The sequence below is a fragment of the Microtus pennsylvanicus genome, chromosome 1 (assembly GCF_037038515.1).
Source record: "Microtus pennsylvanicus isolate mMicPen1 chromosome 1, mMicPen1.hap1, whole genome shotgun sequence".
In the NCBI taxonomy this organism is placed as follows: domain Eukaryota; kingdom Metazoa; phylum Chordata; class Mammalia; order Rodentia; family Cricetidae; genus Microtus; species Microtus pennsylvanicus.
Genome location: NC_134579.1, coordinates 124220639 through 124233638, shown reverse-complemented (window position 1 = coordinate 124233638; position 13000 = coordinate 124220639).

The window sequence follows — 13000 nt, the reverse complement described above, 5'->3', positions numbered from 1 at the left end:
CACAGTGACTTATCAAAGTGCTGGCCCACTGGCTGGCCCTCAGAGACCTGACAAATGAGTCTGCTTGTGGGAGTTCAGGCTGGACACAGGGTTAACTTACACCCCAAACCACCCCAAGGCGACCCTGAGACAAGAAGGGGGAAGAAGCCTAGGGACAGGGGGAGCTGAAAGAAGGTCCTTCCACACCCTCTGAGGAGCTCAGCTTCACTGCTTCTGTGCCGTTTGACTTTAAGCAGACAGCCTGCCTCTCTGAGACTGGTGTTTAGAATCCTGTATGTCCAACTTTGCCTCCTTAAGTGCCCTGCCCGCTGTGATCCAACTACTGGCAATCACACTGGCTCAGCCCCACTTTCTGGGAACCGGGGGAAGGTGCACGTATTCTATCGGCGTGAGTCCCTAGCACCCCACTCATTTCTTTATTAATTTATCTATTTATTTATTTTTTCCTTTTTGATACAGAGTTTCTCTGTATAGCCCTAACTGTCCTAGAACTCACTCTGTAGACCAGGCTGGCCTCAAACTCAGAGATTCACCTGCCTTGGCCCCCAGTGCTGAGATTAAAGGTGTGGGTCACTATGCCTGGCAGTGTGCCCAGCGGTGTGCCCGGCCTTAGCACCCAATTTTAAAACAATAGTAAGAAACAGGGTAAGCTTTGGTGGTAAATTCCATGGATTCCACTGATTTTAGTAAAATGCTGTCGCCAGGGTCTGGATCACTGCAGTGGCAGGGGCTCATTGGTGGCTCAACGGTGAGCAAGCGTGAAGATCATCTGGATTTTTCTTCTTTGGTGGTGGTTTACATCTTTAATCCCAGCACTCAGGAGGCAGAAGCAGGCATTTATCTGTGAGTTCTAGGCCAACCTGGTTTACACAGTGAGTTCCAGGCCAGTCAGGGCTACACAGAGAAACCCTGTCTCAAAAAAAAAATCAAAACAAAAACAAACAAACAATAAATAAATTTTGTATTACATTGTGTGTGTGGATTGGAGAACAACTTGTAGTAATTAAATTTTGACTTCTACCATCAGGAATATGGGGACTGAACTCGGGTTGTCAGCTTGGAGCAAGTCCTTTTTCCACTTCATATTTTCATTTGAGTGTTAGCATAAATCAAAAGAGAAACCATGAGAAAGTTAGCACTCGGGTGGGAACGGCTTCTCTTCTAAACACTGGGGAAATGTTTCCTGGTTTTTATTTTTTTTAAATACCATCGCATGTAAACATGACACACATTAATGTTCTCTCCATGGCTTGCTAAATGTAGGACATTAACAAAAAGTAAACTAGGCCCCGGTTCACAGCGCTTGCCAATTCCTATGGTGTAAATACTCTGGTTTTAAACTGTTTAGTGAGCGAGGAGCTGAGTGGGAGTGGAGGTCTCATGGAATAGTGTACCCCAGAGCTTACCAGAGATAGTCCCCACAGATGCCCAGTTAGCTGGCATAGATAGCCTTGGGGTGTGAGGGAGAGAGAATACTGTAATGGTGCACACCTGTAACCCCAGCACTCGGGAGGCAGAGGCAGGAAGACCACCAGCTTAAGGCTAGCCTCGGCTACATAGCAACTTTGAGGTCAGCCGGGGCTGCATGAGACTCTGTCCCCAAAGGAAAGGTAAGGAGGATGTGATGACAATCTGCAATCCCAGAATTCCAAACGCTGAGGCAGGATGATGTTCAAAGTCTTCGTTGGACAGTGTAGGTTTGAAGTCTGCCTGGGATTTGTGAAACTAAGCCAGAAAAACGAGCGTGCGAACAGCAACGTGGCATGAAATCCGACCAAGGCTGCAGTACTAGTGGTTTATTTCACTGTGGGTGGTTATGACGTCAGCTTTAGCCACAGTGGTGCGCACCTGTGATCCCGAAGTGTGGGAAGTAGGGCCAAAGGATGCCAAGTTCAGCGCAGTTTGAACTATATAAGGAAACCTTTTCTCAACAAAATAAAACAAAGAAACCAGCATGTTCCTGCAAAAATTATCTGTTCTGTTCATCTACCTGTCCATCTATCCATCCTTCTAACTATCCTTCCATCCAGCCATCCATCACTCATTCATTCACCTACCCACTCACCTATGCATCCATCCATCCATCCACCCATCCCTCCATCCCTCTCTCCCTCCATCCATGCCCCCACCCACCCACCCATCCACCATCCTTCCCTGTGTGCTGGTGATAGAGGGTGTAGCCTTGGTTCCTGGGAGGGAGGGTCTTTCGATTTGAGCTCGGCATTTGGAGACGGGGTCTCCCTGTGTAGTTTGGTTGCCCTTGAACTAATGATCTTTTTCCAGTCTCACGATATCCAGCTCACAGGCAAGTACCACCATGCCCAACCTGGCAGCATCACACCCGTGAGGGTTTGCTTGTTTGTAGACTGGCCTCAGATTCCTCATCCTTCTGTCTCTACCTCCCTAGTGCTGATTCCACAGCCTTAGGGCACCAAACTCAAATTTACACTTGAAATGTTTCTGAGATGCTTCAGGATGGGGGCTGATTTCATCCTGTGCACCATCATCCCAGTGGCAAGCATTTCCCTGAGTTCCGTGAGCCATTCAGTCACGTTTCAAAGAGGAGGGGGTCCTGGGAGCCTTGGGTGGAGTCAGTGGGCCCTACCTATGTGGGGGAGAACTGGTGAGCCCTGAGCTTGCAGCTGGTGTCAGAGCTGAGGGCAGCTTTGCTGGGGGCTGTACCCTTTGCATGTGGGGTCAGAGCTGGGGACTACAGCACACCAGCTAACAGCAGAGAGGTGAATGTAACTGTGGCCTCTGCTCCAGACTCCATGGCTGGGCCTTGGCATGTGCCCTTCCTGCAGCCCGGTGCCCTCTGTCACCCGCACCCACAGTCCCAGCCTGTCATCAATCACCAGGGTATCCTCTGGGTCAAGGACCATGGGTACTTGGGAAAGGGAAAAAAAGATAATGTCTGTAGTAGGAGCCCTGAAACCCTGCCCAGAACCCCAGGACCCTTGGGTCCCTCTGGGTGTTCCAGCCCCTGGTCATGAGCCCCTACTTCTGCTTAGAACTCCCCTTCCAAGGACTCATCTGGGTTCCAGGACTGCCCAGGGACCAGAAGAGCATCCTGGACTGCTCCTAGCCAGTGGCTGAGCTTAGCGCCCTCTCCTGAGGCTAGACAGTCGCTTGTCACTCCTCTGGAGGTCCTGGGTCAGGAGAGCAGGCTGTCTTGGCCTCCGTGGGGCCTGAGTGTGTGAAGCAGCATATTTGCCCTCTTCCCATCAGCCCCAGCGCCCCATACTCCCTCCCTCTTCTCTCTAGCTAAATAATCACTGCAAGGCAACCTTAGTCTCTGGGGCAACCTAAGCTCCAGTGCTACCCCCTGGAGCTCGGTTTAGTTACAGAGCAGGTCACAAGACCAACTCCCTTTCAAAACCGTCTAATGTTAGTGGAGACCAGTACTCTACAGGGAAAGGACAAAACAGGGCCCAGAGAGCTGCACACATGCCTAGTGAGAGCAATGGGGGGGAGGGGAGACGACTCCCTAGAGGAGGTGCACTGCAGGAGGAGAAGGGGTGAGAAGGGAGGAGGCTTCGGGGTCAGATGCTCCCTTTTAGTGTGAGGCTCCCATTTAGAGAATCAGTGGAGGGCTTTCCTGAGAGAGCAAAGGTTGCTAGAAGGTCCCACAACCTGCAGGTGCGAGCTGGGGCCTGCCTCCGCCCTGTGCTCAGCTCTGATCCTGGGATTGAGAAGGAGCAGGAGAGAAAGCGTCCCAGAGATAGTGTGGTGGTGGGAGTGGTAGATCTGAGCATGAATCCTGTACACACGTGCACGTGCATATGTTCATGCCTGTGTGTGCACGCACACACACACACTCACCCTATACCACAGAAACACGGCAGGGACAGGAGCCGCTGTCATGCCCCAAGGGTCTATTTGGAACCCTCACGGGGCATGTGCACTAGCCTGAGTCTCCCAGCTGGAACCCAGCTGACTTCTGAGGAGGAGGGTCCAGGGTAGATAGCTAGCTCTGAGGGTGGGAGGAGGAGCTGAAGGCGCTGAAAGCTGCTGCCCGTCCAGTCCCCTGCCCACCAGTGAGTGTCCCCTTCAAAGCCCGACTAGCCATAGGCCAAGGCTCAGGGAGGGACATAGAAGGTGAGGGGTTAGCCTGTCCATAACCATGAGAGACAGATGTTACTCACATCTGGAGGCCCAGATGACCCAGGGTGTGCAGGGGGCCTGGGAGAAGTGTCACCCACCTGGTCGGGGCCACTTCCACCCCACAGTGGGGCCAAGCCCTGGCTGGGGCTCAGAGGCTTGGAAGCCTTTTGTAAGGGCTGCTGGGCAGCCACCGCCAGCCAGGAAAGGACTTCAAAGGCTCTCTAATCCTTGTGACATTTTCTGACACAGGAGTTTGCTTTTTGATGCTGCACACTGAAGCCCCAGGCTTTACAAATAACCCTCATAAAGGCAAGGGGCCTATAAAGTCAAACAATAAGTGTGAGCCTGAGAGAATACAGGAAGTCAGCCCTTGCTCCCGCTCTGCTCCTCCTCCTGGCTGAGCCCCAGGAAGGCAAGCACTGTGGGAGGCCGAGGGGGACAGGTGTCCAGAGGCCTGGACTTAGACTCAGAAATCCTTTCCCCACCACCCCTCCACAGACACCCTATAGGAATTAGCCTTTCCATGAAATCGTTCCTTCACTTCTTCCTTCTTCTAGTCAATCGACAAACACTCCCCTGTGCCATCCTAATACAAGGGCCCTGACCTGAATGTGAACTTTTGGCGCCGTTGACATTAGAATCTGAATACTGCAGCTTCCTGGCGGGGGAATTCTGAAGGTCACCATCCTCAGTTGTGGAAAGTGGCTTCAGGGTGGCACCAAACCAATTTAAAGATGAGAAACACCATGGCACAAGAGGGTGGGGACATTGGACTGGATCACCACCAGGTAGGGCTGGTCCCATCAGCCTCCTTTGCTACAACTAAGACAGTAGCCCAGCACCCTGCTAACCACCCCCACCAGGCTTCCTGCCCAAGCCACCCCAAGGGAGTGAATTAATGACTGGAGCTGAGAATTAATGATAGCACACAAGCCACCAGCATTCTGGCTCTTGGCAGAGACAGAGGCTGGGACAGTCCCTCTGCAGTCCTGACCCCAGCTAACCACACAATCGGGTACCACATCTGCCCTGGGAGGCAGGACATATATCCAAGGTGACCTCAGCAAGGAAACTCTGGCAGAGGTGACATTTGACCTGGGACAGAATAATGAGAAGTCAGTCAGGACAAGTAAGGCAGAGGGACTGGTCTCCGTAGCTGAGACACCTTGAGAGCTCAGAGTCGCACGCTCACTGGCCAGATGAGAGGCTATTCCTGAGAGCACCCTGATGGAGGGCATCTGGAAATCAAAGGTCACAAGGCCACCCCGTGAGCAGTTTCCGGGCTGTGAGATGTTGTGTATCTGACTTGCCAGGTTACTTCAAGAATGAGCTGCTCCCCCCCCATCTCCCCCACCCCCCCACTGTCTCCCCCCATCTCCCCCACCCAACCCACCCCCCATCTCCCCCACCCCCCTGGGGGGTGCTGGAGAGACACTTCAGCAGCCAAGAGCATTCCCTGCTGTTCCAGATGGCTGCCAAGTGTGGTTCCCAGCACCCACAGCAAGTAGGTCACAGCTACCTGCAGTTCTAGCTCTAGGGGATGCGACACCCTCTTCTGGCCTCAGCAGGCACCAGTATACATGTGGCATACATATACATAAATAAAAAAGGTTTTAGAATGTTTTTTCAAGACAAGAGGTTCTCTATAGAGTCCTGACTGTTCTGGAACTCACTTTGTAAACCAGGGGCCTCAGACTCAGAGATCCGCCTGCCTCTGCCTCCAGCATGCCGGAATTAAAGGCGTGCACCACCATACCTGGCCCAAAAGTGATTCTTAACAACTGTCAAATTCTAGCAATCATGCGTAACTATTGAGCACTGTTGTATGCTGGAGACTTTCTGAGATCTTGGAAGGCAGCTCCTGCTTTTGTTCCGATTTTATACCCGAGCAGTCAGAGAGCATGGGAGGGCAGAGCCCAACACAAGCCAGCAAAGGTTGACTTTTATCTCTCCTCCCTCCCTTCTCTGCCAGGCCAAGAGTCCAAGCCTGCCCAGACTGTTTCCAGTGATGACTGAGGGTGTCCCTCGTGGTCCTCTGGAGTTACAGATGTTCTGCCATTAACTAAAGTTAGACCTAAGCAGGTGTGGGAGCCAGTGCCCATCATCCTGGCACTCAGGAGGCAGAGTTCATGACCAGGTTCATGGCCAACCTGGGCTACAAAAGATCCCAATCTTAATAACACAAACAAACAAAGCAAAACAAAAAAAAAAGTAAGTAAATAATTGAAATAAAATTGATCCCTAAAGGCAGTTCTCAGCTTCACTGGATTGTTCCCCAAACTCAAGGCCTGGGATCCCTAAGACCAGGGATCCTCAGTTATACACAATGCCACCTATGCTGGGCCAGTCAAACTATGACAACCTCAAGGTGTCATCTCACATATGGCTACTTGGGCTGGGGTGCCAGGCTATTGTTTGGTACTGGGGGAGGGGCAGTACCACAGTGAGGAGATCCTGGGATTGGCACAACCCCCCTTCCACTCCCAGCCAGCAGCCCCCCAGAAGCCCAGCAGCTTCACTCGGCACAGACCTCATTTATCACTCTGAGGGGGGCAGTGCCGTTGTGAGGTCCCTGGGGACAACTCCACCCTGGCCCCATCTGATTGAAATCCAGGCCCAGCAAACACTCCACATGGGAAAGTGGCTGCTCGGAACCCGGCATAAATAACACCGCGGGCAGGAGGCACAAATCCACCGCTAATTATGGCATATCCTGATTAAATGGGGTGCGTAAATAAATATTGCAGCAGGAAGATGAATTGACTGGCAAGGCTGCCGAGGCCGGCGGGGTGAAAGGACCTGGCTCTGACGGGACTGGAGGGCAACCATTCCGCCCTCGGCGCCTTAATTTTCTCGCGTGCCAAGCAGAGCCTAAGCCATGCTCTCTGATCTGTGACTGTGTATGGCAATGAACAAGGAATTCAGGGCCTGGCAGTGCTGGCAGGGGGAGGCTCACCATGACTCAGTTTCCCCATTAGTAAACTGCACATGTAGAGATCCCTGCATAGCACGTAGTATGTAGTTCAGAGGAGACAGCTTCAGTCGACAGAGCCAACACCACCTTCATGAGCTGCCATTCAAAGTAGAGGCTCCTGAGGCGGCCCCAGGGAAGGCCACACTTTCCATCCTACGCCACGACTCTCCAGAGACCTCTGTGTTTGCCATCACGGATGCTATCTAGTCATTTCCGTGACACAGTCATAATAGCGGTGAGGAGGAGGGGCATTCGTTCTGGAAAAGTTTAAATCAATTAACTCCCTTCCAGAAAGCAGGCTGGGAAATATAATGGGGAAATAATGACTTTTCTCCACAGGATCAAATGACAAAGACCAGAGCCTGGCAAGGATGCAGAGAAACAGGCTTAGTTTCCACTGGCCTGTGTGGCCCTGGACAAGTCTTAGTCCCATCCTAAGCCTTGGTTCCCCAGGGTTGGGGCCTGGTTTCTGGATAGCACACCTCTCTCCCCTCCCTTCCTTCACCACAGCAGGCATCGTGACTAGGAGCAGCATCAAGCTCACTCTGCCCTGTCCAAGCCAACCCTCCAGTGCTGCCTCCCAGGTGGGTCCAGTTAGCACACAGGCATCAGGCTGGGTTTAGATGGTCTCCAAGTTCCCCTCGTCATGAGGCTAATACTCACCAGCGGGTTAGTTCTGCCCGTCGCGGCACTAATGATGGTCCTTAACACTCACTGAATATTAGCTATGGGCCAACCACGGTTCTTAACGCTTTCGTGCATAAATCAATACATCACAGCCATCAGACCATGTGGTCACTATCACAACTATCTCATTTTAGACAAAGAGACCAAGGCCGAGAGAGGGAAAGACAAGCCAGGATTCGAACTCATGTCCCTGTCTTACCTGCACCCTTCTCTCGTCATTGGAAGTCTAGGGAAGGGGTCGCTGTTTTCCAAGCTAACCTCTGTGCCTAACTGAACACACATTATCAGCTGGAACTATGACTAGCCTTATTTTAACTGAGGCTCTGAGAGATGGCCGACCTGTTCAGGGTCACGTGGCTTACTGTTTGCTGGGGATGGAATGGTACCTTCTGATGTGTGCTGTGGTTCCCATGGGCAGGAATAGTGACTGCCTATCTTGGCATCTCCAGAGAGGCACCCAGAACCTGGCACAGCAGAGCAGAGGATGGGATGAGGGATGAGCTAGCAACTAGGAGCCTGGCTCACAGAATACACCCAGCCTCCTGCCACCAGTCCTTACACACCCATCTCACTGCTAACCTGCCCTGGCACTACGACCTCTTCTCTCCTCTTCTCTCAACCCCTGATGGCCCTAGAGGCGTCTGCTCTGGGTCCAAATCCATTGCAGGAGAAAAGGAATGTCCCAGCCCCATCTCCTCGTCCATCTTCCTCTGCAGCTACAGAAAAAGGATGCGTCAGGATGGAGGGTGACAGTTCCCTCCAGGAGACAGCTCACCACATCTGCTCCCATGTCCGTTCACCTCCCAACTGCCTCTGTCTACCTCCAGGATGCTTTGGACAAGTATCACATAAGTTACTGCACACAGCAGCTGGTGGGGGTTCTGGACCCCTAGCAGTCCCCAGGGTGGTGTCTCTCAGAGAACCCACAGAAGCCCCAGAGGGTCTGAATTCCTAAGTAGCTACCTGGAGTGACACTCTTCTTCACTCTGGCCTCAGTTTCCCTATTAGTGAAATAACTGGGTTGATGTGTTTTTGTTTTGTTTTGTTTTGCTTTGCTTTGCTTTTTAACTGTTAGGGACAGGGTCTCAGGTAACACAGTCTAACCTCAAGCTAACTATGCAGCCAAAGATGACCTTGAATTTGCAATCCTCCCGCTTCCGTGTGCTGTGATAACAAGCATCTGATACCATGAATGCCATATATGCTCAGTGGTTGAACCCAGGGCTTGTGTGTGTTACATAAGCACTCTACTCTCATGGGACCACATACCCAAGCCCTGTAAACATTCTTTTCTTTAAAAAAAAATCATATGCCAGGGCTGGAGAGATGGCTCAGCAGCTAAGAGCACTAGCTGCTCTTGCAGAGGACCCAGGTCTGGTTCCCAGCACCTCCATGAAGGATGACAACCTTCTCTAGTTCCAGTTCCCAGAGATCTGACACCCTCTTCTGGCCACCACAGGCATTGCACCCATGTTGTGCAAAAGCTAATACACATAAAATAAAAAAAAATTGTAAAAAGAAACCAAACAGCTGGTTCACTCACCTTTAATCCCAGCACTCAGGAGACAGAAGCAGGTGGATCTCAGTGAGCCAGAGCTACACAGAGAAACTCTATCTCAAAAATAAATAAATAAACAAACAAACAAACAAACAAACAAATTACATAAATAAGAAAGAAAAAAGAAAAAGAAACCAAATGCCAAGTTTCATGATGAACTTGAGCCTGCTCTTGAGGAAGCTGGTGGAAGTAAGTGCTGTGGCGCTAACTGCTGTCCTTTACCTTACCCTCGCCACGCCTTGCCACCAACTTCCACCCACGAGGCCTCTTCCCAAAACCCTAACATTTCTAGAAAGAGTTTGGAAGTGCAAGAACTGCTCATCCCTTCCAAGTGTTTTTTCCTGGAAATATTCAAACACCCGGGGACGCATTGAAAGACGTTTACGACGAACCTAAAGTACCCACCACATAGCATCTGCCATTAATACTTTACTGTAGTGCCCTTATCAAATGAGGGCACCCCGGCAGCTCACTCAGAGAGGGACGTGCTGGGGTGTCAGAGGAACTGGTACAGACAGCGCCAGTTACCTTGATGGGCAGACTCCAGGGTTTTCAGTCCAAAGCCAGGGTCAATGGTGGGCATGAGAGCAGCTGTCTTCTGCGGCCATTCTGGGATACAGGTGCATCCATCTTTGTCCCTGCCCTGCTCTCTGCCTTGGAGTAGACAGGAGAATTGACAGGGAAGAAGCCAGCCCCTCCAAGCACCGCACTTACTCAACATTATTGGCAAAGCCATCCCAGAAAAGAAATACCCCACTGGGCACTGCTCCCAGCCTTCATTCCACCCAGAAGGGGCTTGGTCCTGGGCAACCAGCTTGCTGTCTCAGTACACATCCCTGACACACTGATTCACCCCCTCCCCCCCATCTCTGGGCTACCCTATGTCCTGAGGAGTTTAATGCCTCTCTGCAAACATGTATTGAGCTCTTACTGTCTACCTGGGCTCCGTCCTGAAGTGGACAATTCTTTGTCCTTAGCTTAGCCTTTTCCATTTTCACAGAAAACCATGAGATTTCCTAGCCAGTGAAAATGGGCGGAGCTAAAATTAGAAACCTGGAAAAAGGACCAGAGTCAATGTGTCTTTTTAAATTTGTTTTGTTTTGCTTTTTAAGATTTATTTTTCAGTATGTGTGTATATCTGTGTCGGGATATTTGTATGTAGGTGTTGGATCTGCTGGAGTTGGAGTTACAGACGTTGTGAGCAGCCTGATGTGGGTGCTGGGAAATGAACTCAGGGCGTCTACAAGAGCAGTATGTGTTCCTAACCACTGAGCCATCTGATGAACCCTGTTTTTCATTTTTCTTTCCAGAGACAGAAAGAAGGCATGTTGACCTGGAAGGCATGATCCTCCTGCCTTGGTGTCCTGGGTGCTGGGATTACACGTGTGTGGTTATGTCTAGCTTGGGAGCTTTGTATTGGCACCTTCTGTGGGTCTAGCCCAATCCCAAGGCTCTTGCAAGAACCTTCCAGAAGAGTGAATGCTGCCTAGGCCCAGAATGAAGGAGAGCTTCCCTAAGACAACACAACCAACAGCCAAGATGTGAGTTCTGTCTTCTCGGCTTCCCGCTCTCTTCTGTTAGGCCCCTGAGGCTGATGCTGGGTTTTTGTTTTTATGTGTGAGTATTTCATCTATGTATGTCTGTGCAGCATGCATGTGCCTGATTCCTACATAGGCCAGAAGAGGGCGTCAGAGCCCCTGGAACTGGAGTTATAGACTGTAAATTGCCATACAGGAGCCGAAAATCGAATTTAGGTCCTCTGGAGGAGCAGCCAGTGCTCTTAACCATTGAGCCATCCTCCAGCCCCTGGTCCAGCTTTTCTGACCACTTTATGTTCATCCTTTTACATTTTTTTTCAGTGTTGAGGACCAAAACCAGAAGTTCTTCCCACTGGACTAACAACATGTTCTCGTGTGAGAGAACAGAAAGCGCAGAGAAGTAAAGTGACTAACCCAAGGTCAGACAGCCAGCTTGGGTTCAAGCCCTAGTCTGTCGGACCCCAGCGGGGCACATATTGGTTGGTGTCTGTGGTGTTTATGGTCTGGCACTAACGTAGAAATATTTGAAGGGTGGCAGAATGTCTTCTCCATTAACTGGGCACAGCACATTCAAAGGCAGTGGAAAGGTCTCTGAAAGACAATGTTTTATAAAACAGATTAGCAGAGCCCCTCACAGCTGGATCCCAGCCAGAAAGGGGAGGGGAGGGGCCCTCTCCTGGAGTGCTTTGGGTCAGAGCCCAGGGTTGGGGCTCCCTGGTGGGGACTGGGCAGGAAGGGACCGGTCTATCAAGGAGGACAAAGGGTCCAATCAATGCTATCTCCCCAGGCCATGCCTGGCCAGACATTGATTTCCAGTGCTGCTGTTAAGTCCCTGTTTATGTAACGCCTGAACTTTGCACAAGTGAACATTTAATGTGCGGAGAGGGCCTGTTGCCATGAAAACCGAGCTGCACTGACAGCCGGGATGCGGCCGTATCCCTGTTTTATTGGCCTGCACACAATGTATTTTAACCTTGATAAGTCAATAACTTTTTATACAAAAGGAAATCTGCCAGGAGGGCTTAGGACCCACTGGCCTCCCTGGTCAGAGGGGAGGCACAGCAGCTGGCTTTAATCCCCTGGAAATCTCTCTGCCACTCACAGTCACGGAGAACCAGGCCTGGCCTGTAGAGGCCGGCACCTACCAGGGGGCTTGGGGCAGGGGCCACCCTCACTTCCAGTCTCTGTATCTGGTTACTGACAGCCTCCGGCAAAGTTGGAAACACTGACTGGAAAAGACCCAGGAAGGTCCAAATCCCAGTCCCAAGTTCCATTGACCTTTGAGCAAGGACCAAGGTCACCAAAGCCCTCATCTGTAACCCAACCAGTGTGTCTTCTCCATGGCTCGTGCCAGGTTTACAGATCAAAACTCAAAAGTACTGGGGGCAGTGGCTGGTCACAGTGACCCCCTCAAAGGGCTGTGATTGCCATTGTCACATTCTTTCTTTTTGTTTTGCCATTGTGACTTCTTTTTTTTTTTTCGAGACAGGGTTTCTCCGTAGCTTTTGGTTCCTGTCCTGGAACTAGCTTTTCTAGACCAGGCTGGCCTCGAACTCAGAGATCCGCCTGCCTCTGCCTCCCGAGTGCTGGGATTAAAGGCCTGCACCACCACTGCCCGGCCCATTGTGACTTTTAAAAGCCTGATAACAGTGATCTGGTCTCATTACATCACTGAAAAGATGAGAGAGAAGGGCTTGCTAGTCTTCAGTTTGCTTTCTCCAGTCTTAATAGATCCTGGATCCTCTGACAAGGGGATGGTGCCTCCCATAATGGGCAGCTCTTTCCTATCTTAGTTAACATACTCAATACAGTCCTGTCCTGTCCCATCCTCCCCCTCCCCCGCTCCCACCCACATCCACAGGCCAACCTGATCATCATCCCTCACGGAAACCCCTCTCCCTGGTGAAATCTAGATCCTATCAATGTGACACCTAAAACTAGCCATCACGGGGGTAGGGAAGGGTGTCTCAGAAGAGGAGGCAGGTGTGTTTGAGATGGGACCTGAACCACACTAAGCCAGAGGTGCAAAGAGCTAAAGGGGCAGGCAGGGTGGGGTAGAGGGGCTGTCTCCGCCTAACTGTGGGAGGAGAGGGGCAAGGGTGTGGCATTCAGGAAGGGGCCAGAGGGGGACAAGGGCGG